This window comes from Leucoraja erinacea, chromosome 32 (assembly GCF_028641065.1).
Source record: "Leucoraja erinacea ecotype New England chromosome 32, Leri_hhj_1, whole genome shotgun sequence".
NCBI classification, from domain to species: Eukaryota; Metazoa; Chordata; class Chondrichthyes; order Rajiformes; family Rajidae; genus Leucoraja; species Leucoraja erinaceus.
The window spans coordinates 12,418,325-12,433,124 of NC_073408.1; the positions used below are offsets into that span (position 1 = coordinate 12,418,325).

At 37.7% G+C, this 14,800-nt stretch overlaps 1 long non-coding RNA gene across 1 annotated transcript; it reads left to right on the top strand.

The window, feature by feature from the left end:
* Nucleotides 1-3,841: 3,841 nt before the first annotated feature.
* On the top strand, nt 3,842-6,849 carry LOC129712386 (uncharacterized). Its single transcript, XR_008726044.1, has 3 exons — nt 3,842-4,409; nt 5,059-5,180; nt 6,699-6,849. It is a non-coding gene; the product is annotated as an uncharacterized LOC129712386 (long non-coding RNA).
* The last annotated feature ends 7,951 nt before the right edge of the window (nt 6,850-14,800 follow it).

The following is a 14,800-nucleotide window of genomic DNA, read 5'->3' on the forward strand; positions in this document are numbered from 1 at the left end:
GGCAGGGTTGGCAAACTCCATTCAGGTATCTGCCCATGCTCCTCTGTAACTTCCCTGTAGGTGAAGTGCTCACAGCTGGCTTGTGGTGATGCTTCACTGATGCCCCACTTACCTGTGTCCTGTCCTACCACCACCACCTCTCTTTGTCCCACCCACTAACATCCCTACCAGGTTTGTGAGCCTCTGAAAACAGTTGTGGCAGCAAAGCTGGACCCAGTCACTCAGTGACAACGTTTGTTCATTCATCCTTCTCCTAAGACTCCCACACATAACTTCAGCCAGTCAACATAGGCAAACAGTTTTTCCTAAGGAGATTTCCAAGTGCACTCTCAATCCCGGAAACCTGATCAGAAGTTTGGCGCAATGTTCCATACATTACAGGAATCAAATATCAAGTTTCAATGGCTCCAGTAAAAAAACTTGAAGATTGTTAACATAAACTTGCATCTCATTTTCTTGTAATCTCTTGAAAGACAAGCCATAACAAAAATGGAAATATTATAACAAATTAGACAAAAACTCTCAATTTCCTCACTATAACTGCCAGAGATTGTTCAATGACGCTGTCTGCATTATGCTGAGAACACCCAACTATCAGCTAAACATTGCATTTATAGCCAAGAATCCACGTATATGCAATCAGATAAAACTTTTGAATAAGAAGGGATTCTGGAAGATGCAATTTGTCCTTCCCAAGTGATACAGTTTGGGCTCATCGTAGTCAATCAGCTGTTTTTTACACCACGGCTGATTTTGATATTAAATCAGACATTGGAATGAAAATCAGGTGTATCGTAGAATCGGCTGACTAATCGGTATGAGCAACTTTTGTGTTTTTAGCAAATGGCCCATTTCACCCGTGCTCCAATGAATAATGTTTTCATTACTTCAAAAAGCACCAGCACCGTGTGAATTAATGTAGAGACACTGAGGTATGTTAGTATCCAAAATACCAGACAGGAAACCCATGGAATCTGATATACCATCCAATCCTAGCTCTACAGCCTGCAAGTCACACAACAAAATTACACATGCAAACTATAAAGATAATATTTGGTACAGAAATATAGAGAAAGATTTTTTCAGCAGTTCTTTTGAATTTATGTCACTTTTTTGAGTGTGATATACTCTTCTTTCTTGGGTATTTCCTCCAACTCATTCTTGAAATGTGATATCCTTCAACCAAAGAGGTAACTGGGTAACCAACTCTCCGAACGCTATCAGTGTAGTTCTGAATCTCTGGTTAACTCAGGAATAATGATTCTTCCTTTGCTTATAGGGCCATCTTTGACCTTCACTCAGAGAGGTTGTTCCTATTTGCCCTCTGATTATTAAAGGATTATAGTGCTTCAAATTGGGGTCAGTAGCTTTACTTGCTGATTTACATCAATAACTTTTTATCCAAAGCATTCACCTATTTAAAACAGATCATGGATTCATATAGCATGGAAATATCCCCATTGGCCCAACTCATCCATGACAACCAGGTTTTAAAATGCTAGTCCCAATTGCTATTGTATTTGTATTTATGGCCCATTTCCCTTTAACCTTTTCTATCGATGTACATGCCTCAATGTCTTTTAAATATCACTATTGTACCCGCCTCTGCAGCTTGTTCCAGTAGCTCACTCAATATGTGCACCATCCTCTGTGTGCAGAAATTGTCCTCTTTTAAATCATTCCCCTCCACCTTAAACCCATCCACTGGTTCTGGCCTTCCCTACCCTTCTGGAAAAGCTATGACCATTCTCCATATCATTGTCTCTCGTTATTTTGTATACCCCTATAAGCTTATCTCTTCTCCTCCTATTCTCCAGGGAAAAAAAGTCTCAACCTATCCTTATATCTCAAACCCTCGAGTCCAGGTAACTTTCTGGTGAATCTTTTCTGCACCCTTTTCAGTTTAACAACACCCTTTCTATAGCAGTGATCAAATATAATTCAAAGTTCTGGTGGCTACCAACTCAGGAACCTGAACCTCCATGATTAAAACCTCTCCCCAGTTCTCTCCACACGCACTAAATTTACTTGCAAGAGCTCTCATCCAGCAGGCCATCTTCTTAATGCTTCGCAGCATCCCTATCCAATTGATGAGCATTCAACCCTAAAACCACAGGGCCACTGCAGCCAGCCAGTCATTGCCATTTGCTCAGTCTGTCATCTAAAAATTAAAATTGACCTCAGTTTTTCACCTCAAACCATGATTTTGAGGTAGTCTCCAATAAATCATGAGAACAGTGCACCCACAATGGTTGAATGGTGGGGTTGAGGTGAACAGGACAATATATATTTAAGAAAAAGCTGGGTGCACATGATGAAGTAATTAAATAAATAGTGATATGTTTGGATGAAACTGGAATGGGGAGTCTTGAGCAGATGTAAACATTATCTCGACCATTTGGACAATTTGGCCAGTTTGGGAAATGTAAATTCTGTATTGTGGGGTTGCTCAGTATAAAGACTCATCAGCAAAGCCCACACATTTTCATTCCGTGTGATTAGCACACTACTGGTTTAGAACTACTGAAAATATATTTTCACTATGTCATTAATTGTGCATTCAATAATGCTTTGGTTAGGCAGGAAATCAAAAAAAAGCAGAAAACATAAGAAACTCAAAGCAAATACATTCAGCTACATTTGCTTGCCGAAGTTCTATGGTGCCATTGGTGACATGTGGAAATATCACAAGCGTGTCTGCCGATAGTTGGTGGTGGTTCTCATCTCTCTGCATATGGTTGAAAATAGAACCATAGGTGTGGTGGTGAGTACAACCAGCAGCGGGTACTCATGCGTTTAACACCAAGACTGTTTCTCCCCAGGATAGACCCTATTCAGATCGATTAAGACAGTTGGACCAAGAAAAGGGCAAACGAAGGAGGTCAAGGGTGGGATGAGGTGAAGGAGGTGAGGAGGTCAAAGTAATGGGAGTCAAAGTACAAAATGGCAGACAAGTTTGTGAGATAGGAGGCTAGTGTTGAACATTGGAAATTGCACAGTGAGGGGTGGAGAAAAACACTGGATCATCATGCAAGTACCTAAACACTTGAAATCTTCCTGTACCATCTAGAAGTTTGTAATATGGTAATAATATTACAGTGGGTTTGGCTATAAAGCTTAAGTTAGTTTACCGTTGTAAGTGCCTGTCTCAGCACCACTAACCATCGTGGCTTTTTTATAGGCACTTTGTAGTGAATAGAATAACGGTCCATTGAAATGAAATGTTGTTACCCACATATCATTTTTAATTCATATATTTACTAGATGATTAGTAAATAAATAAAATCTGCTTTAGAAAATGAAATAAAATAGTTCAGTGTTTGTAATATTGGTGATATCAATATATTCTGGGTAGATCTATTAAAGTTGGTGGCAAAATTGGAATTGGCCAGCATTGTGTGATGTTTTTCTCAGCATTGTTAACTTAACTCCTGACCTGTAAACCAATGTCACTGTTTAGTTTAGTACAATTATATCAGGGTAATATATGATCAAAACTACTTTAAATTATTTCCACTCCTTTCTTCGATTCAACCCCACGCAAATTACTAAAAATATGAATACTCCATCAATGAGTTCTCAAGTGTTTTGACTTGTGTGCTGTAGGATCATACATGTGTTGCCAGACTGTAGGCTCTATGACTTCAGCGAGAGGACATGTAAGCAAAATTAAGAGAGATGTCCTAATGCTCTTCTACCAGATACAGGGGCAGAGACATCATTGTATCCTCTCATCTGAGAGAAGGTTTTGTATGGTTAGAAACAGCATATGGATGTAAATGAACACATAACTAGGAACATTTTAATTTTAATTTATAGTTTGTACCAGCACTCTATCACCTTAATTCTGGTGCAATAATTTTTAATGTGTAAAAGTTGGGATTTTTTGGAATATACAGATTTTAAAAAATGAAAATCATATCGCCTTTTACCTATTTCAGGGGCAGTGGGCCAGATAAATATCTAACCCGTTTTTTTTTCCTCAGTGTCCTGTGGAACCACTTTAAATAAACGATTCATTACTCGTGTAAATACTGGCTCAGGCATCGGTTTCATGCAGTGGAGCAAGAGTGGATCTTTCCCATTTTAGGTGACATCTTCTTCCCATTCTCTCCTGTATTACCCCTGTTTTACAGTCTCTGTGTATGGACAACTTAAGTATATTTTCATGCAGGCAAAGAAGACAAGTTTAACGTGGAGGTATATGAAAGGTATACGGCAAACTTGCCCAAATTAACCCTGCAAAGCCCAAAATCCAATTTAAGGTGAACTTCAGGCTTCACTCATGGGATACATACTCCATGTGCCTGAAAATTGACCATGATCATTTTCCACCTTCATGCTCCTTCCTCTTTACAGAGAACCAGCATCTGACAGAGTGCACAGTGATCTGGACTTCAATTTGCCAGGTAGAGTTTGACATTTAATGTTTCAGTTCCAATCATGGTAACTTCTAGATCTCAGTTTCTGTTTTGTGAGGCCAAGATACCCAACAGAAGGCAGGCATCTCTTGTGAGGATGAAGCAATAGTACTCCTTTAGTACAAAAATATTTTTGTAGACAATATCTCCGTAGATAACTGTGTGCATACAAAATGGGATTTGAATCCGGGTACAGAGTCCATTGCTTTAACCACTCACCTATCTCTTCATAACATTCATTAAATCATTACTCTGCAATGCCAAATTACTTTTTTATAATCAGGCAAAGCCCAAGGACTAGGAGTGTATCATCACTTTGCTTTATATTGGATAGGATGATCAGTCTGGTCCAAGGGAATGAAGAGACTAGAAAATACAAAATTGTAACACTTTAAAAACCTAATTGCATTCAAGCAACTTGACTGTAATATTACACTGCTTTAAATATTTTAAATCTGGTCTGTCCAAACAAATCGTTGACTTTTGGTTCAGATTCTATAGTTAACATATTTTAATAAGTAGATGTTTTACTATCGCAAGTTATTGCTCAGTGACGATGAGTAATTGTAAGTCAGATTAACTGGTACAGTTGAATTTTTCCCCATCCCTTTTTTCTTTGTTTCTCTTGCTCTTGCAGGAGGCCTCCAGATACACATGGTGAGGCTGCTGTACCTGCGAGCTTTGAAGGACTGAGAAATCAACGTGTGAGAAAGCCCAAGAAGGCAACCCAGCTCCCCTCAAAACCACGGCGAAAAAACAGTGAGTGACTCAGTGGCATCTTGCAGAGACTGACTGAGGCACTCAACACTTCCGGGTTTTATAGTCCCTCCGGAAGGGGCGTGGCCTTCAGGAGAGAGAATCTCAACATTTTTTAAACACTCATAACTCTTTTATGTTTCATTGATGGGAACATTCCTCTTGTCCTGCACAGCGAAGGGGGACTCTGAGTAAGATGGCCAAAAATCACAGCCGTAAGTGGCAGCGTTTTTTCTAAAATCAATGTACAGAACAACAGGAAGTGGTCAAGATCAGACTATATAGTGTATCTATATCTGTATACTATGGATGGCTTGATCATAATCATGTATAGTCTTCTTGCTGACTAGATAGCACACAACAACATGCTTTTCACTGTACCTCGGTACACATGACAATAACAAACTAAACTAAACTAACATCACCTATCATAGACACAAAATACTGGAGTAACTCAGCAGGACAGGCTGCATCTCTGGAGAGAAATGGGTGACATTTCGGGTCAAGACCCTTCTCCAGACATTCAGACCCGAAACGTCACCCATTCCTCTCTCCAGAGATGCTGCCTGTCCCGCTGAGTTACATAGAAAATAGGTGCAGGAGGAGGCCATTTGGCCCTTCGAGCTAGCACCGCCATTCATTGACAGATGGCACAATGGGCTAAGTGTTCGGCTGGCGACCGGAAGGTAGCCGGTTCGAATCCCGCTTGGAGTGCATACTGTCGTTGTGTCCTTGGGGCAAGACACTTCACCCACCTTTGCCTGTGTGTAAATGTAATGTAATTATGTGAAGCACTTTGGGGTCAATGCAAGTTGACTAAAAATGTGCTATATAAATAAGATTATTATTATTATTATTATTATTGTGATCATGGCTCATCGATTGTGATCAAGTTACTCCAGCATTTTGTGTCTACCTTTGATTTAAACCAGCATCTGCAGTTCTTTTTTTACATCACCTATCCATGTTCTCTGGAGATACTGCCTGACCCGCTGAGTTACTCCAGCACTTTGTGTGAGAAAATATGTTCATTAAAGAGGCGATTTACTACCGGTATTTTCATTATTCGATTTTGTGACTGGGTATAGAAAATAGAATGATGAATTATCATGCTGCAGATTTAATTTTTAAATTAGTGCTGTCCCTTTGCAGTTATAGGCATAGACTCAGGGCCCATCTTGTCCACACCGGCCAACATGTCCCAGCTACACTAGTCCCACCTGCCCACGTTTGGTCCATATCCCCCTAAACCTGTCCAATCCTTGTACCTGTCTAACTGTTTCTCAAATGTTGGGATAGTCCCTGCCTCAACCACCTTCTCTGGTAGCGTGTGCCATACACCTACCACCCTTTGTGTGAAAATGTTACCCCTCAGATGCCTACTAAATCTTTTCCTGCAATAGAGCATCCTGCAAAAAGATCAATGGTAATTATTTTTCCAAAGTAGTTAAGGTCCCCCAAACCCAAAAGTTCTCATTGAGAGATAGTGAGGACTAATTCTTGTTTTTTTTCTTTGGTCAGGTTTTCCAATCTCACAGGTCCAGCAGCCCAGTGAACCTCAGGTTCTCCAGCCCCAAGGCATTCTCTACCTCCAAAAGAAGAAGAGACACTCTCGTCAGGACCCGTATGGTTATTTTTCTGCCATGAAGGAAGAGTTTCACAAGTACAGACACCAGCCTGAGGATGAAGTGGCCATTCTGGGGATGGTGGATCATGAAGAACAACAAGGGCAGACAACCCTGCTTAAGTAATAGATATTAGTTTAACAAAATATTTGACACGAATTGTGAATCAATGTACAGAATGTGTTTGTTTCTCAGCTCGGAGAAGTCAACTACAGACCCCGTGGTAGAAGTTAGCCTCATGGAAACAGCAGTATTATAGTGCTATTTTCATAGCTACCTTTGCCACCATTCAAAGTATCAGCACCATATTCATATATATCCCTGGAAAGGTCTAATTAAAGGGTGGCAATATTTTGATTTGCCAACCTACTTAGTTTAAGTGCTTGAAGAAATTGCTGTGAAGAAACATGTAGTTTGTAATAAGTTTATGCCAAGAATATGGAAACATGTCTAAATGGGGAATATTTATCTGTCCATCAATACCATATCCCCTCCAAGATGACTTCATAGTATCAACATAACAGGTCAGTCACTGATGGCATATATCCTGTGAAATGGTTTGTGTGTTTCTCCAGATCTTGCTGCTTTGCAATGTCACAGTTTTTAATAGATACATAAGCTCCATCTCAATCTACCATTTAAGATGGCATCATTCCGGTGCTGAATTTATTGTTTATGTACAGTACATCTAACCAGTGAAATTATACGTCAACAAAGAGAAGATCTATAATGGAAATTTAATGCGGGATGGCACAAGCTTCTTGCCATTTGTTAATATTTGTCTGGCCCTTCTCTAATTTCTACTGAAAGGCCCTCATATTCATTTTATTGGTCTCAATTAATAAAATCCTTTTTCTGGTAAATGCCATCGGACATGAAAAATGTTAAATGCTGCATAAGGTGGTTCTAATTCATTTATTAGTTTTTATAGTTTCCACTTTAGCTCAACATCACAATTTTCACAATTGTATATTGAGTTAGTGTGACAAATTGGATTTAAGAGGTGCATAACAACTATGAGAGATTCACCCAAACGGTGCTGTCAAACATTCTATTAAAGCAGGTAAGGAGGTGAAGGAAATAATTTGTTCACCTTGTTCAAGGTTATTTTAAAACTACGCTGACAGGACTGACAATCATTGTCTTTAAATCATCCCACGAGTTTTCAATTTGAAAACCTGCCTTTGGCAGTTGATTAACCCATTATGTTTTTATCAATGAAATCACATTTGATAGTTTGTCAGGTGCGTGTTGCCAAGTTAAATAATCGTTAGTGGATTAATTCATTCCTTCGCCTCCTCATCCTGTACTTGTAAAAAATGGCAATAAAGCAGGTTTCTATCCATGAAGTTGAATGCTATCACTGGGACAGAACATCCCTTCATCAATCCTGTGACCTATATAATTATATATGGAGATTAATGTTGGTATTCTTTGGTATGATGTCCAATTATAAAGAACTGGTAACAAACCTGATCAGTTACTTTCAATTTTTATTAAATCAGCAAACATCCTGTTGTTATCAGTGCCTGTTTGTATGAGATCCATAAACTAATTGATGTTTGAATTCCTTGGCTTTCAAGAGGATCAAATGGATTTTTTATCAAGGAAATTGATTGAAAATTACTATCAGAATTTCCAGGGCAAACCTTTGAATATTGCAAATACAAAGGTAATTAAATATTGCAGTTCTGATAGCCAATTGGATATTACGAAAGTAAGCTTCCCCTAATACTCGGATATGAATTAATAAAATGTCAATGGAATATTCACATTGTCACAATAGATCTGGCATTTAATAAACTAGCAATCAAAAAGTAAATTTTCAGATTTAGCTGTTTCTCTATTTAAATGTCTTTGGGGAAAAGTGAAGAGAGGAGGGGTTATTGATATGAAGTAATATTGCTCTTGCTAGAATTTATTTCCTCCATCAGTTTCTATTAATGTGCAAGACTTGTTAATGGATATTGACCTATCACTTGGATAGTTACCCTGGTTACAACTTCGGTGAAACCGCAAAACTTAAGTGATTTAGGGAAATTAATACATTTCTGACTTGCATTTTAATGTTATATCAAATCACTTATGGTGGCCAATAAAATGTCATTTTGACATTGAACAGAATGATAATGCTCTGATAACGATTTAATGCGCAACTTGCAAAAATCCATTTACAGTGAAAAATCACCCTTGTAATAATTGATAATAAAGCATTGGTTTCCTTTCATAGGGCCATAAATGGAAAGCATATGGGTTTATGGAAGTGACCCATTTTTAAAAGGTCTGCCGTAACTCAATGTCTCGGGTGGGATATCCATTAAATAGCTTGCGATGATTTATAAAAGTGTGGAATGTGACTCCCATCTCTCCGTTGGTTCCCATTGCCATTACACTAAACAAAAGTGCAATCTGAGATTTATTTAACAGTGTATATGGTATGAATGAAACATTTGTTAATGAACTAGTGAGAGTATCCCACTCATTACAGTCTGCAATATTTTTTGAGAAAGCATTGAATAATATTAACAGAGACAAGAGCTTTCTCTCATAAATTTTAAACGTGATCAAACTTAGTGTGAAAGTTCAAGGCAAATGTACTTGAATAATGACATCCTCCTCTGTGTTTAAATTCCTTTTGGCTTAGTGTGAAAACATGTTTAAAGAGAGAAAAAAATGTTTATTCGGAAAAGTACTGGTTATAAATATGAGAGATATATTTATAGTACTGTGTAATTCATGTGACATCTGCCTCAACAAATATTGGATAGGAACATTATCTCTTTGTAGCAGAAATCTTTATGTAGAGAGACATTTTTACAGATGCTTTATTAATGATGCATGCAGCTTGAAAGGTAAATAGACTTTGAAGAAATGTAGAGGAAAATGAAAGTGAAATTAGTCAGGAAAAATGTATAAAGAAACTAAACTGTAGGATATTAAAGTCGTAGTTTAGCAGAACATATTCTGCTGCATGATAGAGCTTTGGGATGTATTTGTTGATGTGAGACGTGGGGAATGAGGTTTGGGGACATTTTTTCAACATGGCTGGCATTTCTCATTCAAAATGTCAATGGCTTGTTTGCATAAACTGAGGAGTTCTGAAATGTAAAGTATTTATTCTGTACACATACTGAGCAAAATAATATTAGACACTGATCATACCTGGGTCAGATCACCTTTCAACCTTATAAATTATTCTTACCATGTCATCCCGAAAGTCTCAGTATCATGCTGTGTTATGCCATTTCCAAGGTCAACATGTCAGTCTAATCAAAACCGTTAACAAGGTTAATGGATTCAGTAATGTACCTATAGGAAAATTATTTCCTTGCTTGTGGATGTTAAGATTATAAATTAAAATAAGAAAACACTTTATCTTATAAAGAATAGTGGAAGTGTGAAACTCACTGTCCAAAGAGGTTGCAGGTGAATCAATTGACATTTTCTTTTACCCAAATTTGTTCTCTCGATACAAGTCCGTTGTTAGTTAGGAAAGGATGAACCTGGGCAATAGGAAGTGAGATGGATGAGCCAAGATCTAATTGAAAAGTCAGAAGGCGAAACGAACTTGATAGCCTAAGCCTGTGCCTCTGTTCATGTCAGACTCAATGCCACTTTGAATAATTTTTCCTCAGTTACACAGGCCAACATGTGGTGTCCAGACCAAATAGGTTTTTATCTGTTCAAGTGACTTGCCAGACAGTTACAAGGCCGCAGCTTGATAGGCCATCGATCTATATATTGGCAACAAACTACGATGTGCTAAGTTACAGGTTGATTGGATAACCTGCCTGTTACACAATTGCATTCATAGAATCAAATGAGGACAACGATAATACCTGAGAAATATGAATAATTAGGACTGAATAATGAGAATTTCAATAATGTTGGTGTGTCAGCACTGTGCATTTCTGTGCATTAAATGATCCCACGGTTGCATTTACAGGAAGGGTTGTTTCTAAAACATAAAGAGCTTGGGACTCAGCAATCTCATGCTTCCACTCTCCCAACTACTGTTTCAGTCAGTTCTACCACCAGATAAATGTTTCCTAATTCCAGGCATCTCTTCTGTCACTTTAATGGGCTTATTTTTGGGAATATTATTTCAGAGCTCCAATATTTCTATGCTAAAGGATCCCACCAGACTACCTTCCTTTCTCCTCTGTATCAAATGTACAGAGGAGGCCATAACTCATGTACATTGTGTACAAAGTATCATTGAATCGATCAATACTCAACATGAGCAACAGAGGACAAATTTTCTCTCTAAATTCTAAAATAAACAGGAGCAAAAACTGGGATTAATCGAAAGTGAAAATAAAGGCAGAAAAATAGCAAATAATGCTTCTTACATCTCCAATATTAACTGTATTCTTAAGGAATCATAGAAAATAGAACATAGAACGTACAGCACAAGAACAGGCCCTTTGTCTGTGCTGAACATGACACCACAACCATTACTTAACTACCTGCACATAACCAATATCCCTCCATTCCCTCCATTCACAAAGATGTGGCAGTGAGTCTGCTTTTTAAAGTATATATGTCCATCTGTTACTATCAAATTATCTGTCCAGCCTGAAATTTTAATTTTACACATGGACTTTAATTGCAAATGGCGCTGGAGAGTTAAAAAAAAAACAAAGGGTTATTTTTATTTTCACTTACTCCCCCTGAGCTTTTGAGGATTTAGACTCGAAGGTTTAGACTCAGAGAATGTCTAGAATCAGCAATACATCTCCAATTCAGGACAGCGTGTGAGTTTAAAGAGAACTTGCAAGTGTTCTGTGTTTAGATATTTTACTGTACCAGAAGCCTGAATGACCACATACCAATTCCTCTCCTTCCCTCATTGAGATGAATGGTGAATAAATGCTGGCTTTGACAACAATGCCCACATCCTGCTAATGAATTAAAAAAATACAATTACAGAATGTTCTGGCCCTTTTATAGATTTTTAATAATTTGTAAAACATTTTTGTTTAATGCAACCCCTCCCGTCCAGAAAATCCGTAAAAATAATTTCATTTTCACCATTCTCAACCTCAATTTGCATTGTCACGGCATCATCTGTTAAGACATGTTTAATCAGAACCTCTTGCCATTATTTCTTTACCACAATATTGTAAAACTACATCAAAGCTTGCATTGAACAAGGTTTCTCACTGAATATGTTTCTCTTTGTTCAACATGTCCTTCATGTCCTCTCACCTTTTACGTCGAATCATACTTTTACCAAAATGTATTTCAGACGTATGTGTCTTTCCAGGGCAATCATTAGCAGCATATTGGGAATGTTGCCATAGCAATCTCATGCTAAACCAAATGAGATGTTGCTTCTGTAAGATCACACTGAAATAATTTGAATGTGCATTGCTCCCAGAATCTGATGCTTAACTATTAAATTCAAAAATATAACAAAGCACCAAAGATTTCTTACTAAAGCATGAGAGGAAGGCATGGCCACTTTGTTCCGGGTCGACGATGTAATGCATAAAATAAATGTTTGATAGAGGATTGAGATGAGTTAAGTTGCTCCATTATCTCATTTAAGGAATCAATTATCTGAAAGTGTTGCAAATGGTCAGGTGAATAATTTAAAAGGGAGAAATATCAAATGAAATGAGCAGAAATCGGCACAAACCACTGTGGACAATCATACACCTTTCCTTGATGGAGATCCATCAAAATGTGATACCATGGTGCATTAATTACTTTCTTAGTTCTATTTCTTCAAGATATTGATAGAGAAGCTGGTTAGTTTCATTTTGGCTGTCCCCATTTCCATTTAAGAATTAATAAAAGGAGAGTCTTGTATATTTAGGATATTGGTGACATCGAATAATAGTTGCCAGAAACCATGTTTACAACTGTTGGACTAAATCTGTGGAAAACCATCATCTCACCAGTATTTTGCTGCATTGTATCTCATGAACATTGATTTTTCATTTTGGAAAGCAACATTTTACTTGTGTTCCATTTTATTGCAGAAATTTCATTTTTTTTTAATCTATTTGTTCCTGATTGAATCATAGCCATTTACAAGCAGTCTGCTAATTTATCATCTTATTTTCTTGCAAATTCTTATCTATAGCATCCTAATAGCATTGTCAACTTATATGGGAATAATTGCATTTTAGCATCAAAGGCTTGGGATTCTAAATTAGGTAGTCCTAAAGTTATTTCAGAGCAAACCAGGCTTTTTTTCAGTGCTGGAAGTGAAATAGCTAATTGAGGAAGAATATTCAGGGACAATGTAGAAGGCAATGATATTCCAATGATATTCCAATGAATATTCAACATGATACGCCGTTCAATATGATCATGACTGATCATCCAAAATCAGTACCCAGTTCCTGCTTTCTTCCCATATCCTTTGAGTCTGTTAGCCCTAAGAGCTATATCTCAGTAGTCCGCAGAGAGGATTTTTATGTCACAAATTATTTTGGCAAGCTGAGTAGTATGTTAGCTTTTCCCTTTTGTTTGCTCTGTGGACTTCATTTTGAATCAAGCGATGAATGAAAGAAACCCTGGACAAAAAACATTGTAATATCCCCAGTCCAATTCCAAGTGGATGCGTTCACAGTTAATTTTGTATTTTTGTTCCAAGAGCACTTAAGGATGTGGTGGAAACTTTTAAAGTAGTTTCAACATTGATTTTCTGCAATATACAGTAGTTCAGGCATTGAATATCTTCCTTACCCACTAGTTCCTCATTCGGTGAGTTTGTGTCACAGTTGTTAACCCTTCGTGCAAAATTCATCAAGGTGAAATATTTAGGGAGGAGTTTTAATCCATCTGACAGCAACAGAAGACTAACAAGACAGTTTTACATCAGAGTAGCCATTGACTTAATGCTCAAAGTGCATTTGACCCCAATAGAGCATCTCTGAGCTGCGTGTGTGCCCTTGTACTTAATTAATCCATCAGGATAAAAATAACAAGGCAGTTGTTACAGCCTCTTTCTGTTTTTGAACTGTGAATGGACAGAAGGAGTGGTATGCACCCTGTCCCACCATGCTACCAATAAAGAGCTGACCTCCAGTCAAGGCTATTGTTGCTCAACTTTCGCTGCTCTTTTTCAGCGGTGAGGGGCAATTCTGTCTGTACATTATGCCCATCATTAGAAGCATGAGATTGAGGAGCAGTGAAGTTGAGTTTACAGGGATGGGTATGCTAAATAGGAATCCTTCCTACTTGTTCTAAAAATAAACACTTGTCGAGAGAGGTAAAGAGCCAGCTAGATGTAAATAAGCCTCATTTGCTGATCTATTCAGTCAACTTCAAAGGACAATCTTTTAGCATATCGCTTGAAATATGATCACGGTATTCTCACTGTTCCAATCAGTATTGAAGAAAGCTAATTTTGATCTTGGTAGTGGTCAATTAGAAACCTTGCTTTTCGATGGGGCTATATTTATTGTCTTCCCTTCTCCCTGATGGAGCCTCTTCTGATGAAGTTTGTGCAGGATCGCGCCCCACTGCTAGAGCTGGCAGGCCATGAATGTAGCTTATTTACCTGTGTCTGGACAGATACCACTATTGACTGATGTAAATATGAGGTTTCACACCCAAGAAATACCCAGTAAGAATGGAAAATAGGCCAACTGATAATCTCTCTTCCTCCATCTCCATCTCCATGCCACGAATGAGACCAATTACACTGCCCCTCCTCATCAAAAGAATTAGGCATTTAGACCGAGATTATTAACTGGTTAGCACAGGCCAAAAGTTACTCTTGACACTTTGCTGCCTGTCCCATAGGGTTACTATAAAATATATTGGACAGTCATTGCTCTTATATCATTTCCTCATGAAGATTAGTAAAACAAGTTATTGATAAAACCATGAAAAAAGGTAAAGATTTCTTGTTAACAATTGTTAACAATTATTTAAAACATAATACAAATACTATCATCTACACCAATTTACACCAATTACATAAAATGTTTAATACAGGATTTAATTATAGATGTTGATTTCCAATTAAGTTAGTTT